The 27226-nt window shown below is 36.9% G+C and overlaps 1 pseudogene; it reads left to right on the forward strand.

The window, feature by feature from the left end:
- LOC109098077 overlaps positions 1-24637 on the forward strand; it is a 148574-nt pseudogene extending 123937 nt beyond the window's left edge.
- Positions 24638-27226: the final 2589 nt, after the last annotated feature.

A 27226-nucleotide genomic window follows, 5' to 3' on the forward strand; every position in this document is an offset into this window, starting at 1 on the left:
ATCATTTAATCATTCACTCAACTGATTTGTTCAAAAGCACTGATTCATTCAGGATCAAAACAAATGACTGTCTTTGAATTAATCATTTTATCATTCAATCAACTGATTTGTTCAAAAGGACTGATTCTTTCAGGAACAAAACAAATGACTGTCTTTGAATTAATCATTTTATCATTCAATCAACTGATTTGTTCAAAAGGACTGATTCTTTCAGGAACAAAATAAGTGATTGGTTGTGTCTGAAATCATATCCTCATTTTTTTAAAATAAGTAATTACTTTGCAAACATAAAAAGTGCTACATCCATAATGTTTTCTTTGTCATGTGACCTACCAGCATCAGTTCACAAATATTCTCAGATAATCGCCAGATGTAGTAAGCCTTCTGTATTATGAATATTGTGATTTCGGACAAATTACTACTTTGACATTTTTCACCTACAGTATAGTAGGGAAGTATGTGATTTCAGATGCAGCCCGTCTTTATTAGTGAGTCACAGAACTGTTCACTTGACCAATTTGATTAAAAGCACTGATTCATTTAGGAACAAAACAATTGACCGTCTATATGAGTGAGTCATTGAATCATTTACTCAACCTATTCCACTTACTTATTCAGCAGTTTATCAAGTGACTCTGTTTTTGAGTGAGTAATTTAATCATTTATTCCAAAAATTTGTTAAAAAGGACTGATTTATTCAGAAACAAAACAAGTGTCTGTTTTAAGAGTGGGTTATGGAATTATTCACTCAAGCAATTCATTCAAAAACACAGATTCATTCAGGAAAGAGACCCCACTAGCGTGGATTGCTCAAAGACAAGCAAAGGTTGATTTGTTTGTCTATTTTTTTATACCATCAGTCACAATGGTTCCGAAGTAACTGCCAATATTTTGTCTAAAATGAAAAATGTTCAATTTAGCACACACGGTTCATTTTCACTTCACATGTACTGTATTTCTTTGTAAAATGTGCCTACACTGACTTCGTGAATAACTAGATGACTCCTCTGTCTTTGAAATGTTGCCTGTAATCTTGTGCCAAAACAAAGTGGTTTCTCTCCGTTCACTGACTGTTTGACACAGGACTTCCTCACAGGAAGTCTAAAAGATCATGGGAGTTTTGCAACGTTTCTTTTTTAAACACAAGTCCCTGACAATTTTATCACCTCAGTCTGTTTCTGGGGTTTGTGGGAGTTTGGTTCTGTTCTTACAGCAGCTTCTTGCATGTTTTTAACATCTTGTTAGTTGTGTTTGTATCAGCATTCAAACATTTTTGGTGTTTCATCACATTTTTGCATTTGATGTTCAGTTTTTTGATGGATGGGTAATATAATATTTTTTTTAAATATATTTAAAATGTATTATAAATATTATAAATATATATTTTTTAATTACAAATTTTAAATATTTTGTAAATATTTACAACATTTTGGTTATTATTTTCCCTTTATATATGGGGAACTTTAAGAACAAAATAATTAAAAACACTGTTTTCAACGTATTTCTTTCCAATCCCAGGGTTCAGCAGCCCAGGAGCCGATCCTTCGCTCAGCCCGTTCAATGCTGGACAGCTCCACCCACTTATTAGAGACCGCCCGCTCTCTCATCCTTAACCCCAAAGACCCGCCCACCTGGTCCATCCTGGCAGGCCATTCCCGCACCGTGTCGGACTCCATCAAGAGCCTCATCACATCCATCAGGTCAGCATCGTACAAATAATCACCTGATTCAGTGGTTTGGTGAATTTGAAAAGCTTGCGGCTTCAGTCTCCGTCAGGTGATAAATAATAATAATGCGGGTAAAAGATGGGGTTTAAATGAAACTTGTATGAAATAACTGAAGAGCAAGCGTTATTAACAGTAGCAGCTGTTCAGTCCTCACACACGCTCTCGTTCTCTTCTCAAATCTTCCCGCACACATTACAGCTCCAGGGGGAAGTCATATCACCAACAAGCAAGCAGTGAAATGGAAAACCAGGGAAAGCCAATGAATAGAGAATATTATTATATTAAATTGAAACATAAACAGTTAAGCAAATGAATGTATAAACACACAAAACTCTCACAATAATTATTTAACAAAATCAATTTCACCTATGTGTTAGATTTAGTACACAGTATATTTAATAAATACAGTATGTGTTTATTTATTATTTGCTAATATGTATAATATTTCGATTAGACCTAGTTTTTATTAGACAAACACTGAAGTTTGGCATCAGTAAGATTGAACATAAAAAAATTTTATTCAGGAAGGATGCATTAAATTGATCAAAAGTGACAGTAATGACATTTAAAATGTTACAAAGATTTCTATTTCAAATAAATGCTGTTCTTTTGAACTTTCTGTTCATCAACGAATCTTGACTGGAGTGATAATGCTGAAAACTCAGCTTTGCATCACTGGAATAAATTATATTTTACATCGAAAATGGATCCCAGTGTAACAGTTTCAATAAATTGCTTATTTAACAAAATTATTACTGTTTTACTGTTTTCAAATAAATGTAACCTTGGTGAGCGTAAGATATATCTTTTAAAAACATTTCAAAAATCTTATTGACTATTAAAAATGTGTTTTTATTTCTTTAATAATATAGCCTTTCTTTCTTTCTTACTTTTTTTTTCTTTTTCTTCCTTTCTTTTATAAAATCGCTGGTGCTTTAATTCAGTTAAAAGTGACCATAAAAAATAAGTGTATATAAATAAATAAATATTTATTTCAGAGGTTTTGATAAAAGCTTAAAAAGTCCTGCATCCATAAAAATAATTAATAGTAATTATAACAATTGAATTGAACAAAACACAATAGTTTTTTTTTTTTTTTTTTTTTTTTTTTTTTTTACATTTAATATTTTTTCTTTTCCAGAGGCCAACAGTTGTTTTACAGTAGGTTTGTTTTTTTTTCTGAAGGATTGATTTGAAGACTATTTTTCTGTAAATAACAGCTTAATAACAGACTGTGTCTGGTGTCACTGGGCTGTATTTTGTGGTAAGTGACTCTTTCTGGGTTTCTCCCTCCTCCGAGAGCACTGAGGTTGATTGATGTAGCATGAGGAGACTGAACACAGATCAGACACTCCTCCATGCTTCTGCACGCAGAGCATACAGACGACCTGATCTGAGATCAGTGACGGTGTCTTCTCGACTGTAACGCTCTCAGCAGTAGCAGCAACAGCGGCTCGGCTCGGCTCGCTGCCCATCTGGCTGCCCTCCACACACTGTCCTCCCAGATCAACCAATCAGAACTGGAGCTCAGCCAGCCCTCTGTGTGTGTGTGTGTGTGTGTGAGAGAGAGAGAGAGCAAAAACACCCATGTCTGCACTGACTCTCCTGTTTTATGAAACTGTAATGTACAATATCTGGATTGAGTTGAAAAATCTAATTCCATTAAGCTGAAAAAAAACCCACGGCAACCCTGTAGCAGCCTCGTCTCCTCTCTTGTGACAGGGACAAGGCCCCTGGGCAGCGGGAGTGTGACCAGTCCATCGACAGCATCAACAAGAGCATCAGGGACATCGAGCAGGTGTCCCTCGCCGCTGTGGGTCAGAGTCTGCCCCGCAGAGATGACATATCGCTGGAGGTACACCAATAAAACACCTGTCTGTGTCAAAACCTGCCATCACTCTGTAGTAACATTACATTTCACTAATGTTGCTCCGGTACACTCTTACGTTCTGTTAGGTCTACAACAGCTTGTGTTGTGACATCAAGTGTTATGAATCTATTGAGGACTTAGGAGTGCTGCTTAAAAAAAGATTTAAAATGAAATTAATCATCAATGTATTTATTTACAAATTAAAATGTAAGTACATAAAATACTTAAATTACAAATTTAACAAATACATAGACATATACATCTATTTATTTCATAAAAAGTTAATTTTGAAATCGAACATTTAAATAGCATTTTTATAAATGCTGTACACTGCTTTTCTATATGCATTTAAAAAAGCTGTGTTGTTCAAAAAATTGGACAGTTCAAATGTGGGAGCAGCTAATGAACTTTCCACTGAATTTTAAGACACTTACCTATAAAATGTTGCATTTAATAATTTGTTATTCATGTATTATTTTATTGTTGCATTGGACTACATTTTTAAACCATTAAATCAACTTTTTTTAAAAGTCTATTTATTTGCCAATTTTATAAGTAATTTCTTTACTTTTTTAAATTAATGAATAAATCAATACTTGATAAATTTTATTTTTAAGTGGCACCCCAGTTCTCCATCAGAGATCTAGTGTTATTTAGAATTATTTAAATACTTCTATAATATTAATAATTTGAAGTAGCTTTATTTTTATTGTCAGTTTTCATTTAAATTTTAGTTTGCGTTTTAGTAATTTTGTGCTTTTGTCTTTTTTTTCGTATGTAAAACTTTCAAAATATAGTTTTAATTCATTTTTGTAACATTTTTATTTCTCCTAGATTTCTGTAACATTTTTAATTCAACAGAAACATTTTCAATTTTTTTAAATTTTTTAAAAAAAAAAAGTTTTTTATCAAATAATTTCAATAATGTATTTCAAAAACTGTATTTCAATAAACAAAAACTATTTTTTAATAGTTTTAGTTTTATTTAACAATAACAGGCCTTTTTGTATCAAAATGCCTTTTGGGGATTAATAATTGTGTGTTTAAGTTAGTTAAAAAAAAAACATTGCTGGTGATAATGTTAGTATTATTGTTAAAGAGGGCAATTTTGTTCCTTTTTCCTTTTAACTATATATTGTAATATAGTTTTAATAACCATTTTCACCCTCGGAATCAAGCAGGTTTATTGTACCTTTAATAGTTTAAGAATTTGATCCTGTGTCTTTAAAAGTCACACTTTAGTTTCAGGTTCAATTCTAACTAGTAACTAACTATTACCTGCAACTTTCCCCTCAGTAAACTCCTAATTTGCTGTGTATTAATAGTTAGTAAGGTAGTTGCCAAATTTAGGTAAAATATCTCATAAACTATCTCATGCAAAATAAGGCATCGATATGCACTTCATAAGTATTAATAAACAGCCAATATGCTAGTAATATGCATGCTGATAAGCAACTAGTTAATAGTGAGAATTGGTTCCTACTGTACAACAAAATGTTACCCCTTTAAGAATATATTTACGGTGAATAAGATTTATTTTGATTGGCTAACCTCTATGTACTATTCAAATCCCAGTGGACCAAGCTGTGGAAAACAGGCATTGCTATGTAAATGTGGCTAGTCGTATGTTAATGTTAATAGTTGAATCATTTTTTTGAAACTTGGTCTTTAGAAAGAGGTCACACTTTGATTTCAAAAGAGCAAATTTATATTTTTCATATTATATACCCACTTTAACCTTGGTTCTAGTATTAATTTAATGCTAATGTGACTCTGCTCCCCTCAGGCTTTACAGGAGCAGCTGACGTCCGCCGTGCAGGAGATCGGTCACCTCATCGACCCCATCTCCACGGCAGCGCGAGGGGAAGCGGCTCAGCTCGGGCACAAGGTAACGGAGACACTTTAAACGTGGAAGTGCAAATAATGTTGCCTTTGCAGCGAATCCATGATTGGCCAAATACGAAATGTTCCTGGATCAACAACCTCGTCCTTCTTTATACTTTCATGTATTACGTCTTTTTTGTGCAAATCACACAGTGCCACTCGAATAAACATATGACAGCATGTCTAAAAATACCTTTAAAAACTGGTTTTAATTAAATCTGGCTTTGTTTGTTGCGGTGAGATTGATGCCTCCTGTCTGTAGTGTTTGTCAGCTTGTCATTACAATAAATAGCTGGAGAATAAAGTTGTATGAGTTCACTCTATATATCACTCTTGCCTGAAATATACACGGGAAACTGTATGTCTGCTTGCCAGATAATCCTAACACGTGTTTTGTTTTTTTCCAGGTGACTCAGTTAGCGAGCTACTTCGAGCCAGTGATTGTGGCGTCGGTGGGACTGGCGTCTAAACATGCGGACCACCAGCAGCAGATGAATATACTGGATCAAACCAAAACCCTGTTTGAATCTGCTCTACAGATGCTCTACGCTGCCAAAGAGGGCGGAGGAAACCCTAAGGTACGACACATGGGCTGTTTTTATGAAAAAAGCTTGATGTTCTAAAACCACCTGCAGCATCCGACGGCACATTCCCAGAGCTTCTGGTTAGAAAGAACAGACTTTTATTATGTGTATGTTGATGAAGTGGTGCTAATGGGTCTACGTTGGCCATCTTTATCCCATCAGCCACTATTTTTTTGTTCTTGTAGGCGACCCACACCCATGATGCCATAGCTGAAGCGGCCCAGTTGATGAAGGAGGCAGTTGATGACATCATGGTGACCTTAAACGAAGCGGCCAGTGAGGGCGGGATGGTGGGCGGCATGGTGGAGTCCATCGCTGAGTCCATTGGAAGGGTTAGTGACTCCACGTTGTGTTTCCAAGTCTAATACCTAGTGCTAATATCAGGAGATCAGGGGGGCAATGGCCAAAAAAGTCCAGATTATAATAATAATAATCCTAAACAATTTTTGTAATCTAAAATTTTTTTTTCACTTTTCAATACCAATAATTCCTATAAAATGATGATGATGTTGATGATGCTTAATGTAAAAGAGCTCCCTATAGTTTAGAGCAGAGGTAGATTTTTATAGATTTCCTTTTTTTTATGAGGTACATTTAAAGAAAATTTTGAATTCTGATCAAATTAATTAAAAAAAAAGCAATTTGGCAAGAGCATAATATATATATATATATATATATATATATATATATATATATATATATATATATATATATATATATATATAGTGTATAATAATTTATACATCATAAAAAATTATCAAATTAATTTATTTAAATTCCCCTTTTTATTAAAATCTATTCTTTTTGGTAGAATGCAAAAGAAGAATGCTGTAGAATGCTTTCTGATCAAAGTCATCTCTAGCTGGCACTCGTATGTTAATGTGTCACAGATACTACAGCTGCCTCTGTATCTCATTATTAGACTGAATTGGCACAACATCTCCATTTATCAGCTCTGGATGCACGCAATCTTTCATTATACTGTCATGACTCACGGTGGAAGACAATGACAGCCAATGGAATATCTGCACTCTGATCATTTTCTGTGGGAATGATTGCAGCGTCGTGCACACGTACCACGCAAAGACGGTAATTTGTATTAGGACTGGATCCAGCATTACTTCACTGTTATTTGGGTCTCTTTGCTTCATAGATGGATGAAGGAACACCGCCGGAGCCTGACGGCACTTTTGTGGATTACCAGACCACCATGGTGAAGTTTTCAAAAGCCATCGCCATTACTGCACAGGAAATGGTGAGGACGCTCACTTAAATTGCTTCAACATCTTCTCACATCTTTAGTCACTGTATCACAGCTTATGCTACTGTTATGTGACCCAAGATGACGAAGTCAGTGACATGTCCGGAGGAGCTGGGAGGACTGGCGTCTCAGGTGACGGTGGATTACAGCCAGCTGGCACAACAAGGCCGTCTGGCAGCTGCCACTGCTGAGCCAGAGGAGGTGAGGATCAGTGCAGCAAGTGTGTCTCTACCCCCACCGGAGCATTGATCTGAGAAATGCACATTTACAGACACGCTAATGGACGCGCAGATGGCCTAAACCTCACATAAACTCCAGACTTAAAGGAAACAGATCACTTAAAACTGAAACTGAATTTTCTTCTGTGAAACACAAAAACAGGCCTTTGGAAGTCCAGAATGCTCTTTACCATGCAATGAAACATTGAACTATTAAACTTCAGAGAAAAAAAACACCCTAAATGTCATTAATTTTTTATATGACTAATATTATTATATACAATGCACAATATTATTATATAGCCCTGCATTTTGCAAAAAAAAGGCATTTTATTACCTAACTTGATGAGACTGAGTTTAGAAATATCAATAAAAACTCTTAATTTTCACAAATTAAGAATATAGGGTTTTTCATTTATCAGAATTAATGCACGTATCAAAATCAAAAAGCAGTCAAATGCCAAATGGTTCCATTTTAATGACAAAATGAAGTATTCAAACTGATAATCTGCAAAGGAGTGGGAAAAGTGTGAAAATCGGCTTAGAATAGAAAAAAAATACTTTTTACCTGGCTCAGAGGAAGATATGAATCATGCCTTTGTGGCAGTTTTTCTGGTGATTAAGAATAAGACTTCAAATAAAAAAATACTTCTTCACCTTACAAGTGGTTGTTGAAAGCCAACAAAATGCATCATATTCTGTAAAACATTGTGACATACTAGAGCAAAACAGGCAATATTTTCGGAATTATTAAGAAACTAGTGTTTGATTTCATTCAGTTAATATGATGCAGGCTAGCATTATTATTACTGCTGTCAAACGATTAATTCATAATAAACGCATCCGTACTGTGTATATGTATGTATATAAAAAAACACACACATACATGTATATATTTAAGAAAAATATGTTATGTTTATATATTAAATATATTTATACATAATATAAATAATATGAATACAGATATACAGTATGCATGTAAATACATGTAAATATTTTCAAAATATACACTGAGTATTTATTTAGAAGTAATAAATAATTTATATATAAATGATAAATATACACAGTACACGCATTATGTAAAAAAAAATATTTTGAATGTGATTAATTGCAATTAATCATTTGACAGCACTAATTATTATTAGTATTAGTATTATTAATAATATATAGGAAAATAAGTCTAGAAAAATTAAAAGGAATTAAATAAAATAATTGTTTGATCAAAACAGTAAAAAAAAATGTTTATATACTTTTGTTATAACAGAAAGTTAATATAAAAAACTTTTAAACTGTCTTATTGGCAATATATTCCAGTCTTCTGAAGCCATTCGATAGATTTGTGTGAGAAATAGATAAATAAGTGCTATTTACTATAAACTACTTCATTATTCACTCTCTAATCCTATCCACAATAGTGTATCATGAGCACTGAAATATAATAAAAATAAACTTATTCACACCTTCTTATTTAGTGATTTAGTGCAAACACATGCAACTTGGTCAGTTTCGTATAACAAACCTTATATTCCACTTTGCATGGTGTTAAACCTGTGAACAAAGGTGCGAATACCAACTGACACATTTCACACCTTTGCTCTCTCCACATTAAAAAAAAAAAAGGAAGCCAATACATAGACATATGGTAGCCACCAGCTCTCTTCACTAGCATTTTTACATAAGCGGCCGTTACCGTTACCATAGCAACAGTGCACCCCCACAAGCCTTTAAATCCCGTTGCGATATTCATAATGAAGAGCCACCCACCCATGGATCTGTGTGTCAGGTAATGAACATACAGTGCTGTCGGGCCCCCTCAAAGGCCGTCACAATCACTTCTTAATTATTGGATAGAGCTTTGTTGAACGGAGGCAGTGGCTTTCAGAGCAGTCGCAGAGCACGAATACATTCAGATTTCGACCAAGACTGAGGCTGACTTGGATGCCAACTCTTTCTTAGACTTGATATCATGGCTGTTTCTAGGTGGGATCTCAGATCAAGACTCGGGTGCAGGAGTTGGGTCACGGCTGCATCTATCTGGTCCAGAAGGCCGGAGCCCTGCAGATGAGCCCGACGGACAGTTTCTCCAAGAGAGAGCTGATCGAATACGCCCGCGCCGTCACAGAGAAGGTAGGCTCACTCGGTATTGTGGGAGGCCGTGTCTTCTGTGTAGTGTGCTGCATTACTTTTTGTTTCTATTAACTTTTTATCACGGTATTAGAAAATATATATTTTTTAAAGCCTCTTCTGACTACACTTTAAAAATAGTGCTGGTTTATTTAGAGGTATACTGCACTTGCTAAGGCTCATATTCACATTAGAAACAAATAATGGTTGAAACTTATACTGAAACTTATATTGAGACCAGATTATCATACAGACATTAGAGGAGGTGATACCAGCGTTCAAATGTTAGCGGGAAGTTGACTTTTTTAAAATGACAGTACCGACTGGTACCGAAGTTGCTACTTTTGACAACACTATAGGGCCTTTTGCACCGCAGGAACCTTTTCATAGCAGCATAACTAATTGTGGAACTACCTACTTTTTGGCGTTTACACACCACCAGAACTGGGTGTGATTTTAGTACCGGACTGCCTTTTTCATGAACCAAATTAGCTCCTACTCCGGAGCAGGGTCTAACCAGCACAACTGGTACTACCCGTGACGTAATATACATTGACTGGCGAAACGCTAATAAAAACGCCCTCACCCACCATGATTTATAAACGCTGTGTAAACATACTGTAAATATTGTGTCAACTTATTACGCAAGTATGATGAACAGCGATAGATGGACGGACGCTGAAGTGCAGGCACTTGTAGCAAATGTAGCACTGCCAGTTCTCGTTGGAGATTCTTAGTCCTCCTTTCCGTTCTTTCGATCGCTTTACGTATACATCGTCATTCCATGTCCATTATTGTGAAACCCGCGAGATGCAACAAAAACACAGCTCCGATCACAGCGTCCTCCATCCTCCTGTTTTTAACGTTGTTCTTCTTTGTTTCTGTTGTTGAACGCCGTGCACAAATGATATCGCTGTCGACCGGCTTACGTCACTTTCTAGTACACACTGTCAGTACGAATGCAACCCTTTAAATGGTACTGAGAAATAATTCACGCAAAATCGTCCCAGTACTTTAGTATTGAACTAAAGTGGGGTGAGAAAGTAACCACCACAACCATCGAACTAAAAAATAGTGGTGAAGAAAGTAATACAAAACCTTATCGACCCTACCATAAAAAAAAACTAGCAACCACCCTGTTAGAACACCTTACTGATTAGACACCTTAGTGATAGCAAAGATAAACCTATTTAACCATAGTAACACTACCAGTAACATAGCAACGCCCTGTCAACAACCACCCTGCAAAACCCTACCAGTAACAATAACCACCCACATCTCGTAACATAGCACTACCCACAAGACCAGTAACTGGCAACCACCCACAGAACACCCTAAAAACATAGCCCTGTCAACCCTTGGTAATAGCATAGATAAACCTATGTAACCACCCACAACACCTTAGCAACAAAACAATAAAAAAACCTAACCAACCACCCACAAAAAACAACCAATAAAAAACAAACACAAACACCATAAACTTAGCAACCAACATAGCAACCCTCTATTGATTACTGACATACCCACAACACCCTAAAAAAATAGCATAGCGACACCCCTTCCTAGCAACCACACCTAAAAAAATAGCATAGCGACACCCCTGTTGTGCAGTCACAACAGCCTTCCAATCACATAGCAACACCGTTGACTACCTGTAACATCCTAGCAACTTCATAGAAACACTGGAGCAACCACCTATAATGCCCTAGAAACCACATAGTAGTGTTATTGATACCCACTACAACATCTTAGCAATCACAATGCCACACTTTCAACTACCCCCTAGCAACAACATAGCCACAATACTTTAGTATAGCAACACCTGCGCAACCACCCACAACACCCTAGCAATCATATAACAGCACTCTTCCAGCTAAACTTGCTACATCATATCAGCAATATAACAACAGCCATAGAACCACCAGCAACACTGTAGAAACTGCATATTGACGCCCTGTCAAACACTCACACTCGGACAGGCACGATGAGAGTCCCCTGCTTATTTTCAGTGACTGCACTTTTCATTCTTTGTGTTCCGGCTGTTTTTCTACTATTGTTGGAATAAATTCCGGAAGCCCCAGTTGAGACTGTATACAGTAGATGACATTTGTCAGTGTGTCATATTGTCTTTGATTACATGTCAGTAGCTGGAGTCGGTCTCTCCCGCTGTGGTGGCGCTGTGACCCCTCGCTGCTTTAAATGAGCTCTGTTAAATGTGTCCACGTCCCCCACCGGCCCTGTTCAGCTTTAACCTCAGCTCTCCCTGCAGTCATTTCTGTATTAAACGTGAATAGGGATGATGCATTCGAATGTCTCCTTATGGCTTTTCATGTACTCGTGAAGAGAACTCAATCGTTCTCTAAATCTATATCTCTGTCTCTCTCTCTTTCTTTCTCTCTCTCTAGAAGAAATACATATTTGTATTGTATTGTAATTGTAAATATGTTTTCAAAAGGATACTTCATATAATAACATAATTTAAATAGTTTAATGTATAATAATATTTATAAATAATAATAATTTTGGGACATTTTTATATAGAATGATTACGTCATTTAAATAGTAATTAGAAATGCATAATATATTGTGTATTTCTAATTCAACTATTTAAATTATGTAATTATATGTTAAACAAAATGTTGTAAGCCTTTTATTGTTGTTTTTTTGCTTATCAGTATAATTATTTTATTATATTTTTAACTTGTTTTTTTTTCAATTATTAAATAATATTTTAACTTTATAAAGCTATTTTTGTTTATAAATATATGTATTTCTAATTAAACTTTTAATTATATATGTATAATATACAAAAAGTTATTGAATTATTATTATTAATATTGTTAATAATATTATTAAATATTATATTTGTATAATATTTATTATCAATTTATATAATCTAAATATTGTTAACTATTTCTATAGTCTATTTATTTAAATTATGTAATTATATTAAACGGACTTTTAAAACTATTTATTTATTTGTAATTATAATACAATGCAATGTATGTAATATATGTATTTCTAATTGAACTATTTAAATTATATAACAATCAAAACCTTACAAAATTATTAGTATTATTATTATTGTTGTTGTTATTTGTGTAAATAAAACTGTCATTTTAATGTAAATACATTTAATACATTGAATAAAATAAATGAAAAGTTGTTATTTTTGTTATAAATACCCAAGTAAAGTGCTCCAGGCTTGGAAAACTGTCCCAGCTCTGCCTATGGAGTTTATAATGAAGTGTGATTCACTCTCTCCTGCAGGTGTCCATGGTGTTATCAGCCCTGCAGGCTGGTAATAAAGGAACTCAGGCCTGCATAACTGCAGCCAGTTCTGTCTCCGGCATCATTGCTGATCTGGACACAACCATCATGTTCGCCTCTGCCGGCACACTGAACGCAGAGAACGATGAGTCTTTCGCAGACCACAGGTGAGACCTAGTAGAACATAACAGTTTCAGCATCACATACATAAAATGTCAGGTTTGTTTTATTAATGTCGGCATAATCTTGGATGTCTCATTGAGTTATCTGAAACATTTGTTCCTGCACACTTCAGAGAGAACATATTGAAAACCGCTAAAGCTTTGGTTGAGGACACCAAGCTGCTTGTGTCTGGTGCTGCATCGAGCCAGGACAAACTAGCCCAGGCGGCCCAGTCCTCTGCCAAGACCATCACACAGCTCACTGACGTGGTCAAACTGGGCGCTGCGAGCATGGGATCAGAGGACCCTGAGACACAGGTGCGTGTTTCGCTGTTACAATCTGTCATAGTATTTTCACGACACCAAAATTTCAGACATTACCCAATGCCCAGTGTGTTCTAATTCTGTCTGCTCCTATATTTTTATCCTGGACTATATTTATCCTTTTTCACACCCTGACAGAGTGTAATGAGAATATCATTAGCTCTCCTCTCAAATATCTCGACGTTTGGGTGCAGACACTCTCTGACTCACTCTAACAGCCAGTGGCATGTATCATGACACATCTCTGCCCAAAATCTAAATTTCCAGTTGAGGATTAATAAATCATAATGTATTGTATGGTATTATGAAGGTGGTTCCGATAAAGAACTGCACCCTGGAGGAGTGCAATGCATTATCGGAGTGGATAAAGCCAGTGGCATATCATGACTAAAGGTGGTTGTGATAAAGTCTTCTCTCTATCTCTTTCAGGTTGTACTGATAAATGCAATCAGAGACGTCGCTAAAGCTTTGGCTGAGCTGATTAGTGCCACTAAATGTGCCGCGGGCAAAGCAGCAGACGATCCATCCATGTATCAGCTGAAAAGTGCCGCCAAGGTAGGGTTGGTTGAAGAATGTTATGTGCATGTCTGTAAGTTCCTGTTTGTAAGAAAGCCAATATGTGTCTTAGTGAGGATCATGTCTTATTCTGATGACTATCACTGTGTGTGTATGTGTGTACACCTGTCTAACAGCTGGCCCTGTCTCTCATTTTCTTGGCTGGGTGCTGACTTCACTCGCTGTCATCTTGGTGTGTGGCCACAAATCAAACCCTACCTTACAGTGATCATAGTGTGTATGTGAGTGACCCAGTGGCCACGCAGCAGGGTACAGAACCAAGCTGTGTGTGTGTTTACAGCATAAGGACTGCTTCCTTCCCTTCCTCTCTTCCTTTTTCTGTCTTCTCTCCAATTCCATGTATGATTTGCTACATGGCAATACATATTAATTTTGTAAACCTAATAAAAAGAACATTAAAACGGCACTCGTTTATGCAGTTATTCTGTGGATCAGTGCACACGGTTTATCATGTGAAGTGAATAGAACTATCTATAGGCTTGTTAAAACAGAAATTGATGTGTACCACACATATTTTCAAGCATTTTCTAACCCCTTAATTATTCACCTGGTGCTGTTAAACCTCTAGGATTAACTTCCACATACATGCAACATGATATGTTTTATTTAACATACTTAAATAATGAGGTGTTATGCAGTTGTGACCTTGATGGAACGATTTTTTACATTCCTCCAACATATGGTGACTTCAGATCCTCTGGGATTTTGCTTCATACATTGTATGCGCTTGTTTCTTCAGTGTGTGTTGAAAGTAGTGGTGGCATCCCTCAGGGCTTTGTCTTAGGCCCTCTTTTGTTTTCTTAGGTTTCCTCCTTTTTCCTTTTGCTTTTAAAACCATGCCTAAAGCAAGATTTATAATCCATTACAGACTTCAGCTGTGGTCCATTAAAAGGTCCCGCTTGATCACCTGACAATATTCTGATGTTTTGATGTATGATTTAGATTTAAAAGAATATCAGACATGGTTGACCTTGTCTGATATTTCACTGAGCTGTTTGATGCAGCTGTTCTTGTCATAGCATTGCATCTGACCTTATTTCAGTATCTCAGGTGAAAAACTGGCCACAAAACTGTTGACATTCTCTGTGTGATACTGTACATAAAGCAGAAAAAAAGAGTTCCAAGCCAGTCCGAAACTTTGACTTTCCTATGTTTTACAGGTGATGGTGACGAACGTGACCTCTCTGCTGAAAACTGTGAAAGCGGTGGAAGATGAGGCCACTCGCGGGACGAGGGCTCTTGAAGCCACTATTGAGTGCATCAAACAGGAACTCACTGTACGGAACATTCTTTGTGTGAATATTGAAATATTCTAAGAGATAATGTGCTTTCCACACTTAAAGAATAGTTCCTCAAAAGGGACATACAGTCATTATTTTCTCACCCTCCTGCTGTTCCAAATCGTTATGATATTTTTAAAGTCAATGGGATCTAAATAACATTGTATGGACAAAACATAACAATGAGACATTTGTCAAATTACCATCTTCTATTCTTTTAAGCACTTGGAAATAGTTAGTACATGTCATGCTCATTTTGATCCTAATTAAGATGCTAATACAATCAACTTGTATTACAATCTGGCTGTGAATTAGTAACAATTAGTTCCAGCCTAATTAATTTTAGCCTGGACAGAGGTAAAAACTCATCCATCTGTGATATGAACTGGTAATACAGAGTAATATACCATGCAAACGTTTGCCTGTTCTCCACCTACTCCTCGTTCTCCTTCTCCCATGGGCATCCCTACTCCACTTATCACAGGCCGTGAGACAGACTGAAGTAGTGGTACAGGAAGGCAAGAGATTTATCTTTTGATTTAAAGCTCCTGTTATCAGATGCCCATCAGGACTTTAGGAAATCCTGATGGCATTACTGTATTATCGCACAGAAAATCGTCCCTGATAATGTGACCGATTCTAAAAATGTATGATTCACTTAAGATCTGTAGATGTTATTTCTGTTATATATAAAATATTATTTAATTTCCCTGAGTGTTGCATCATCTGCTTTCCAGTTTTTCCAGTCCAAGGACATTCCGGAGAAATCTACCACCCCGGAAGAGTTCATCCGCATGACCAAGGGCATCACCGTTGCGACAGCCAAAGCGGTGGCAGCAGGCAACTCTGCTCAGCAGGAGGACGTGATATCCACTGCCAACCTGAGCCGCAAAGCCATCTCCGACATGCTGACCACCTGCAAGGTGCTTATCCACCATCACACAGACATATGCCCTTTCACACAAACACAATCTCACCGTATGCTGACCAACTGTAACACTTGAATACCAACAAAATGTGTTTATATACACTCATCATAATGTGCAATGAATGCTGTTTGCTCTATTTCTCAATGTCATTTGTCACTAACCTACTTTTGACTCCTAAATTACGCCCTCTAGTGTCGTCATGATGTAATGCAGTTCCTTCATTCCACACATTCTTATAAAGCTAGAGATTTTTCCCTCAAAATCACAAAAATCTGTAGATTCCATCTGGAGCTAATCATCAAGTACAATAAATTTGTGTTTGTGTCTTGCAGCAAGCCGCGTACCACCCAGAAGTGGGCGAGGATGTGAGGAATAAAGCTCTGCTCTATGGCATCGAGTGCACCACCGGATACATTGACTTGCTCGAACACGTCCTGCTCGTGAGTGGGCGCGCCGACAGCTTTTACAGGATGTGTTTGTGCTTGGGTTTCTGTGATTAACCTCATGTGTTTACTCCACACAGGTCCTGCAGAAACCCACGGCCGAACAGAAACAGCAGTTGGCCGTGCTGTCCAAGAAAGTGGCGGGCTCAGTCACAGAGCTCATCCAGACTGCTGAAGCCATGAAAGGTGAGCACACACAAATTGATATGCTACAGTGGGTCACGTAAGGAAAGTTCTGGGTTTTTTGGTCCCAAAAGTATTTGTCTTTATTGAATATTGACGGAGCAACACAATTAGAAAGAGGTTTAATTTTTTGCTTACAATTATTTTTTAAATAAAATGCCAAACACTCATAATAAAGGGGTAGCTCACCCAAAAATTTAAATTTGCTGAAAATTTACTTAACGTCAGGTCATCTAAGATGAAGAGTTATTTATTTATTTTTTCTTTTTTTTAAGGAGTCCACTATCCTTTATATTGTGGAAAAAGTCTGAATCAGGAGAGAAATATGCACAGATCAAACACCATCTGCAAGTAAAAACTGACCAAAACCATTCTAAACTGATATCTTGATGGATTTTGATGTGAGAGGGCAAAAGCGGATGGACTTTTTGACTGGGATGAATTATTCCTCTAAATATAATTTTTTTTTTACACTGTAATTATCCAAAAAAGTAAATATTGCCTTTTTTAATATTTATTCAAATTTTCAAAATCCAATTATAAGGGAAAAAATCAAACACATTTAATTTAATTTTTCCAAAGATGGGTTTTCATATTCTGTTGAGCTTTCCGCAAGCACAGATCTCTTGCAGGCCTGGTAATGGTATATGAGTTTGAGAGGTAATGGGGAAAATCACAGGACAATTGAGCTGAATTTGTGCAGGTTTAATAGAGCCATTGGGCTGATGGTGCTCTTGCTCTTTTCTATAACACTACTTTGTTGTTTTTCCTTTTCTGCCACAGATGGAGGTGAGTATGATACACAGTGTTGTTTTTCTCCAATATCAGGCCACACACATACTTGAGTCACTGACCAGCATGGACACACACACTCATACAATGAGTTCTAGTGTGAGAGAAAAGAGAAGAAGGGATAGAATTGAATTCCCTCAGGTTTAACATAATCCTCAAACACATTCTCACCATCTGTTTTCACAAGCTGTTTGAACAAAACAGACGTCTTTTAGTGCCTCTTGAACGTCGGTAAAGGAGAATGTATTTGCAAAGCACATTTGCTTCATAAATGGCAATTAACATAAAGATGTGCATGTTCATCTAAGCAATTAATGAATGATTGTGACTCTAATAACCTGCCAGTCCGCACTAAGAACAGTGTTTATCTTGAAGTTATAGTTTTTAAAGGTTGTGGCATCCTTTCATCATCATAAAATATACAAACTGCTGCCCCTACCAAAATTTCCCATGATAACCATAGTTTTTTCTTTGTAAAATTAAATACATTTAAAAGAGAACTTATATTTGGCAAATGTGTTTTTTTTTTCCCTACCTTGCATATACTGTATATATACAGTTATGTATATATATACAGTTTCTGTAGAGTATTAACATCTACATAGTGACAATGGTGTTTGATGAAAAGTTCTCATGGTCATTTTTGTGGTGGAATGTGATTTTCTCTATACAGGAGGTTATTGGTTCGAATCCCCATCGCATGCTTTTTTCTTGAATTTTTACTTAAAGTTTATTTTGTCATTTCATACCATGTGTTTACTCTTCCCATGTGAATGTATTATATATCAGTAATGTAAGTGATTTGAAAATGAGGGTCATGTCGACTTTGTTTGCTCATCCTCTCAGGTTCAGAGTGGGTGGATCCAGAAGACCCCACGGTGATAGCGGAGACGGAGCTCCTGGGTGCTGCTGCGTCCATCGAGGCCGCGGCCAAGAAACTGGAGCAGCTGAAGCCCAGAGGCAAACCAAAGGTATCCTTCCATCCATCCATCAATTTTCACTGAATCCAAACACATACACACATAGCCCGCCAGCACAGCTATGTCAGATCAGTTCCACCAAAGGCTGCGGGATCGTTTTATTCCTGTTTTGTATTCGGGGGGAGGGATGTGATGTTATTTTTGTAATTTTATGACTTCAAGACTTCAGGATGTGGTGTTTTTGTGTTTTCATGGTGTTTGGGAAGTTTTGCGCACATCTGTGTAGCTTTGTCTTTGTTTTTGTACGTTAACAATTGGAGATTTTGAAGTCTGGTGAGCACTGAACTCGAAATGATCGTCTGGTTTTTGGGCTGTTTTGTGATCTGTTTTGCGTCTCAATTATTCAGTAGTATCATGAAGTTTCGTTTTAGAGCGTGCTGAAACTCATCTCCAGGAAGGTCAGCACTTTTTAGAAATGATTTTCCCTGAAGCGCTTTTATTGTTTCATCCATCTGTATTATAGCTCAGCTGTCAGTGATGCTTTTCACCTAAAAAAAAAAACATTCATCCACATTTTTCCACTCAGAGCTAAAACTGTTTCCCCCCTTGAGTGTGTCAGTGACTATCATTTACTGCCACAGACCGAACACTGAACAGAGAGACAACATTCATCTATCTGTCTGTCTCTGTCTGTCTATCCCTCCCTCAGCTCTATAACTCTCTGTCTCACTATGTTGTGTTAGTCAGATCAGGTTCATATATTCTAGAAAGAAGGATGAACAGGAATCTGTGTAATGTTGTCACCTTCAGTCCATTCCGACATTCATTGTTGATTTTTCATTCCATTAACCTCTGCAGACTCTGATAAACCACATTTCACAGACTGCCTCACATTTAGAGCTCTACATCACTCCCCAAGACTCATTCTGAACTGGTTTATAGCACATAAACATGCTTGTTCACTATTACATGTTTTACAATGACGTTAAAATTCAGCACATATCAGGATACAATGTCATTGGTGTTTATTATCGCCCCTGGAGCTTTCTTTACTGTTTCCCCTAATCTTCATTCCTCACTTCCCTCTTGAGCTTTCCCTCCTCTATCCATCCTTGTCTTTTCCCTGCTATCCCAGCATGCCCTGCTCTCTTGTGCTCTCCTATCCTCTCCTCTCTTTCCCCACGTTCTGGAGGTGAGGTAGACCTGGAAGCCTTTCTGCAGGGCTCTGTTTGATATGTTTGATATATTAGGTTGTTATTCTGTCCAACTATATATCAAACATATTCCTACAGTGTCCTGCTCTGTCTCCAGACTTGTGTGTGTTCTGTTTATGACTTGTTCATGAACGTGTGTGTTTTTGGGGCTTCAGACAGATCAGTTTGTGTAGGTAGCATGCAAGGGTGTGTCTTAGGTCCGTTAGAGTTGTGCCGTTTCCTTTGACGCTGTTGATTCTGAACAGTGTAAACCTCGGTGGCACCTCCATGCCACAAGGTGTCACTCTCAGATCACTTTGTCGAAGTTACATCTAACCTTCTCATTTTCATCAGCTTGGCCGTGTTTGAAATAGCATACTGCCATACTACTAATACTATTAATGCAGTATGTACTATGCTTTTTGCACCAAATTTTCATTTAAGTTTTAGTATATAACAAGAGCACACAATGCACTTAATGTAACCATCCAATTACAGTTTGATAAATGAACTACTGTAGAAGAAATATCTGCAACATTTGCAACATCACTAATTATTATTTAATCAAACTTGTAAAACCGAAGGGATTCAATGTGCAAAGTAAATGTTAACTTATTTTCACATCATGTGACAACAGTGTGGCATACTGCTGTTTTGAAACATTTATCATTTCTCTATTGCCATCTGTTTCACTTACTGTTTGTTTTTTTTAAATAGTTGTCTGTATATGCTGTACAGTATGCAGTAGTCTAGTATTCCATTAAGAGTATAGTGAAATAAAGAGTAATTTCAAAATAGCATATTTACCATACTATTTGTGATATTATTGCAGTATGCATTATGCATATTGTGCATAATATCCACACTGCGTGGTTTACCGTATCCCACAATGAAATGCTCCTTCCATTTCACATTTCATGCATACAAAAATGAGCATTCTGTCAATATGTACTGGAAATGTATTACAAGCAGACTAGTAATATGCTGGTTCTGAACAAAATAATACTCTTTGTTTGTGTAGTGGAACGTATGTAAATCTGTCTTTCAAAGAGTTTGATTAACCAATCAAAATGAGCAAATCTGTCGTGTTAATGATTTTTTTTTTTCTGGGAACATCAGCATCTGTCTTGCTAAAAAAAAAAAAATAGATATTATAACACAAATTTTTATGACATAATGGCTTGGCAGTTCATTAGCCTAGATAAAGCATTTCATCTTCATAATAACTGCATTTATTTGTAGGTAATATCATGGTTTCATGTCTAGCCATCATCCAGCAGTGAGCCAAGAATATTCATTACAGTTAATAAGGTCACAATCTACAGTTTGTTACATCTCTTGCTTTCTTATTTACGCAGCAAGCCGATGAGTCTCTGGACTTTGAGGAACAGATCCTGGAAGCGGCAAAATCCATCGCTGCAGCAACCAGCGCTCTGGTCAAATCTGCATCGGCCGCACAAAGAGAGCTTGTAGCACAGGGCAAGGTACTAAATTCTTTTTTTTTTACATAGGATATACATTTTTCTACTTTTACAGTGTTGTTATTGCTATTAAAATTGTTTGTGTTAACTTGAAAACCTGAAACAGAAATTGCCTGTGCAACTTACTGAACTAAAGGAAGCTAAAGCACTAAAATGATTAAATCTAAAATGAAATAAAAATAAATTAAAGCTAAATAGAAATATTGAAAACCACATAAAATTACTACAACTTTAAATTAAAATGAAGTTAAAATTTTAAAGTAAAATCAAATGATATAATAATACACAACATTATATAATAGGACATAAATAATACTGAAATAGCACTGCTACTTTAATATTTTTTTGTATTTATGTTTTTATTTAGGTGGGCTCCATCCCTGCCAATGCAGTAGATGATGGCCAGTGGTCCCAGGGTCTAATATCAGCTGTAAGTTCTTACAATCAACTATTGTAATTGAAGTAAAGTTCCTTTGACAAGAAGCATCAGCTAAATGACAATTATTACTTTAAATCCTACCCTCTTTTAGGCCCGAATGGTTGCGGCCGCCACTAGTAACCTGTGTGAGGCTGCTAACGCTTCAGTCCAGGGTCACGCCAGCGAGGAGAAGCTCATTTCCTCTGCCAAACAGGTGGCAGCTTCCACCGCTCAGCTGCTGGTGGCCTGTAAAGTCAAAGCAGACCAGGACTCAGAGGCCATGAGGAGATTACAGGTTACAATCACTTGAATAACACAAAATAATATGAGATGTAAGTCAATTATTCAGTTAAAAAAATCGTTTTTGTGTTTGCACAGGCTGCTGGTAACGCAGTGAAGAGAGCGTCTGACAACCTGGTGAAGGCAGCACAGAAAGCAGCCTTTGATAAAGCCGAAGACAACAGCGTGGTGGTTAAAACCAAATTCGTAGGAGGAATCGCTCAGGTGAGATTCTTTACAGTTTTTGCATTTTCCTTGACTTCTGAAGTAATGCTGGACAATTCAAAAGAGATTTGACATTTATGGATCTACGAAGCCATCAGCGGGGTTTGAAAGCTCTGGTTTGTACCAAGCATCCACAGCTGCCATCCTACACTGGGTTGCCGTTTCCACAAACATCTCATTTCCACGTTTCATCCCGGGCCAAATGCACATTAATTAAAGACTGTGTGTCTGCCTATTCAAAGCTTCCTTCCTCCCAGAATGCCTTGATGTCTTGTGTTCATCTTGAGAGGGCACTGGAATATTGTGAACATCTGAGAAAGCCCGTTTGAGTGGATGGCGTGAGTGTTTGCATGCACCCTTGAATCCTTGCCAGCACAACAAAAAGAAGCTTTTTGCACTCTTCAGAAGGTCAAGCCTTGATCTATCCATTCCATTCCTTAAATCCACAAAAATGTTACTCTCCTTGGAAAATAACGGGATGTCTATTGCAGATCCAGTCTCATTTTTTAACAGCACACTTATGCTAAAATTACACATTGCACTAAAGAATATGAAGCTTTTTCCTCTTTCACTGAGACAGCAGCCAAAGGAAAGATACATTTTGAAAAAAAAAAACTGGAAGGAAACACATCCCTTGGCAGTTTTCCTTGGCTATAATATGTAAGCTTTATTTATGTATCATTGTACCACAAACGATTTGGCTGTCTTCACCTAAGGAAACTGGTTTTAAACAATCCACAAGACTGATTGGAGATCGTTTTTCAGATCTGAAACTTCAGCATTGTATACAAACATTGGAACTCATTCTTGAAGCATGAAAATAAAGCATTTCTGTGTGCATTGTGTAGAAACCGATTCTTACATAAATTGTTGAGTTTATGCTTGGAATGAGCAGAATAAATCTTTGTAAATCATTCTTGCATTGTTTGCATTCATGTGACGCAAGTGAAACAAATTTGTACAAACCATTCATAATGGTTTTCAACCAGGCTGCATTTATTTATGCACAAAACACAAGCAAAAAGAATTTGTGGTAATCGTTGGTAAAAAAAAACAAAAAAAACATTTCGTAAACGGTTTTAATACATTTTTGCATTCATGTCACATTAATTCATGAAACATGACCGGAAAGAATTTGTGGGGTTTTTTTAAACCATAAAACCATTCTTAATTCTCATTTTTCATGAATGTTGCCCATTCAGTGACTAATAGTTTTGCATGGTTTCCAGATCATTGCAGCTCAGGAGGAGATGCTAAGAAAAGAGAGGGAGTTAGAAGAAGCCCGGAAGAAACTCGCCCACATCCGACAGCAGCAATACAAGTTCCTGCCCAGCGAACTGCGAGAAGACCAGAGCTGAACACGTCTCGTCTGATTGGACGCGATAACCGTCGGATCATGATTGTTACGGATGATAGGCTGCTCCTTGTATGCAGAACTAGAGATGTCACACATCATTGGTTGTGTAACTGTCAGGTGACTAGTTAAAGTTAAATGTGATTGGCTCACATGGGATTATCACCACTGATTGGCTGTATGTTGGGGTATGAATGGATTTCCTCTTACATAGGGCTAATATTTTATGTTCCTGTTTTTCGCGTGACTGTGTGTTTTACGTATTAATAGTATGCCACGCATCGGCGATAGCTTACAATAAGGATCTCGATAACTAATCCTACACAATGCCAGTGCATCAAGTTTTATAATGAAACTATTAATATCTGAACCTGGCAGCAGAAAACCAGACACATTTTACTCATGAAGTATGATGTCAGACCGTAAGCTTTCATTATTCGCACAGTTCTGATTCAATTGACGATAAGCTTCGAACGCCTCTAGAATGCACTGCTCGAGTATCCTTCTCTAGAACTGTATTATGTTTGTACGGTTATGAATTATAGGTAGTTATAAGGAAAGAATGCACTGGTGTGCTTTGTCGTGTTATTTATTGTTAGCAGAACTTTAATAGAGTAGCTTTTAGCTTCTCTTTGTGTTTGTAGGTCTCGTTGGGGGCACGAATGAGGTTGATTCATGCAAATAGAGTGCTTTCATTCAGTCCTCTCTTCATACCTCGGCTGTGGCCCAGATTGTGACATTTCCCATGATTCCTCTGTGTGTCTAAAGTTAGTCAGGTGGACAGGAATGAGGTTTGCCCAAACACAACGGATATGTTCGGAATAACACGCTATCACACTACTCATACTATTTCTGCAGCATACTTTCAGTATGCAGATTTTCTGCATTAAAATAATCGCATAACATTTTGTATACCACAATGCAATGCCAATAGTCTTTTTTTTTTCTGTTTTATGAATGAACAAAATGTAATAGTAGCCTCAATTTTGGCTGGCATACTAACCAACACAAAATTGGATAAAAAGGAAAAAAAAATAAAAATATTACAATAAATGCAACCTGTCCTCCAACTAATCCGCTCGTATAGGTCGTTTGTCCAAATCCCTGAAATACGACCCATCAGAGCGTATACTACAATTGCGCCCCTATCGGCAAAAGGTCGTTTTCTTATTAATGGTTTGTACTCTTTTATTTGCACTGTGATTTGTGTTTCGTGTAGCTCAGTTGGTAGATTATTGCGTTATACCTTGATATGCAATCATGCTATCATGGGTTTGATCCCAGAGAACGGACGTGCACGTAAAATGTATATGCTCAATAAATCATAATTTAGCATGATTTCTGTGAGGGTTGGGTTTAGGGGGTGGGGTTAGGTGTGGTCATTCGAACGAATAAGCCACCTAGTAAAATATGTACGAATTACTGTGAGATCACACATTGCATTTAAATAAATGTGCGTTTTGATTGGTAATGACGTTATACGTCATTTCATGACGACAGACGCAACGCGATACTGTCATTATTTTTACGCCCGCTAGAGGCCGCTTAACTTTAAAACGTAATTATAGGTTGTAATAAGGTGCTTGCACAAATGACCTATATGGTCGTTTTTTGTTGGAGGACAGGCTCAATAAATGACATTATAGGAATGTTATATCCCACAATGCATTGTGCTTCTTTTTGTCCAGTGTAATGAATGAACAAGAAGTTATACGAAAAATTGCATTACTACATACGTATATTTTATATGCGTCAAAATTTTCGAAAGCTTTTGTATAAGATGTGGATAAAAAAATGTAAACAAAAAAGGAGAAAAATTTCCAAGACAACTGGACATAATTAAATGTGCATAAAATAATACATAATAATAAGGTCATGTTTCAACACACTATGCTACGTTGCACAGTATGCACATTTTCTGTATTGAAATAACCAGATGACCTACTATTTTTGCCAAAATATGCAGTATGGAGAAACAGTACACTGTGTGGAACACTATATCCCACAATGCAGTGCGCCCAAATTCGTTTTTACCTTCCAGTGTGATGAATAAACAAAAACGTAATACCAGACACAGTTTTGGCTGAATTCAAAATACTGTAGCATGCTACATATCTTTTATTTGATATAAAATTTATATGATACAAAATTTAATACGAATCTGAAAAACCTTTTGAAAACGATCCGAATTAAAAACGCAAAACAATGAGGTCATGTGTCAACAATTACTGTTTGCATACTGTGCACTATTTAACATACTATTTTTTAAATAGTAGCTAGTAAACACAATAAACACAATGCTGGCATTTCATTCCGAACATAACCTGCGTCTAGAGCTGTGTAAAAAGAAAAACTTTACGCAAAATTCGCCAAACAAACTACGTGGTGAGGTCATGTGACGACAATGTAGCACACTTACCGCTTGAAATGTTTATTATCAGTTAATCGTAATAATCCAGACTGTTTCACATACTGTTTTTAAAACAATAGTAAGCATTATACAGTATATACTGTGCAGTATGCAGTACGCAGAGCGCTAGTATTCCATTCTGAACGCAGCCAGAATCTCAGTGTTGTACTTTCTAATATCACAGTTCTCATAAAACGCATTCGTTCGCATTTCTGGTCTACTTTGAGATTGTACTGTACCTGCATGGCTGTTAGGAGCACAGCAGGAAGCGCCACATCAGTATCTTCGTTGGATTCAATGGCGTCAGTGTAGTCTTCCCTGCAAATAACACGTCTCTTCTGCTTATCGTGTGCTTCGTGTTTGTTTCTGGTTTGAAAATCCCAGTGGAATCTTTTCCGAGGGTGAAACTCCCGTTTCATTTCCTGCTTGCGTTGTGGCACTTACAAGCTGTGAACTGACTGTTGTGACTTCAGATCTGGACTGCATTGTGTCATAGTGCCTTATTCTGACTTCTTCAGTAGCGCAGTGTGTGCAAGTTGCTCTTAAATGCTGCTTGCGGACCAGATTTCACTCGAATTTAATGTTTAAGTGTTTGGGATCAGCAACAGAGCTCCGTCTAACGATACTGAGCAAGTATAAACATCGTCCGTCTTCAGATGAGTGAAGCAGACGTCTTTTGTCCTTTTCAAACTAGCTTTGGATGTGTACAGTGTTGTTTCCGGTCTAAGTCGCGTATGACGACTAAATCTGACATCCATTGGGCGGCTGTTTGATTCTGGTTTGCAGTATTGTACCTACTGAGGCCTAAAGATGCACTTGCTTTGGCAGGCCGCTATACTGCTGCACCATGAACTATTTCGACTTCTAGATGTAAAAAAAAAAAAAAGTTAACAAATCACGAGAAGGAAAAGAAAGGATGTGATTGTTTCTGTCCGCACTGACTGCTTTCAGCTTATCCACGTAAAGAAGAATATTAAAATGTCCCAAAAAGGAACAAAGTCAGCTTGCTTTTCATTTCAATAAAACACTATGTATGAAGTTTTTTTATTATTGTTTACTTCGAGTTATAGCTATAACGAAGATATTGCAATATGTGGTTGAACATGTGGTGTCTTTCAGTGGAGCCGAAGAAAACAGCAAGAACTATCGCCTTCTTTTGAACTAGAGTTAGGGCTGTCTTTAATCAACTGACATAGTGACATTAATAATAATATTAATAATGAACATTAAAATGCTGTATGTATAATATTTATCTGGTCACAAAAGTATTTTTTGTATTGCCCTGAAAATAAAGAGTTTCAACAAAGTATGATTTGTGAA

Source organism: Cyprinus carpio, chromosome B25 (genome assembly GCF_018340385.1).
Source record: "Cyprinus carpio isolate SPL01 chromosome B25, ASM1834038v1, whole genome shotgun sequence".
In the NCBI taxonomy this organism is placed as follows: Eukaryota; Metazoa; Chordata; class Actinopteri; order Cypriniformes; family Cyprinidae; genus Cyprinus; species Cyprinus carpio.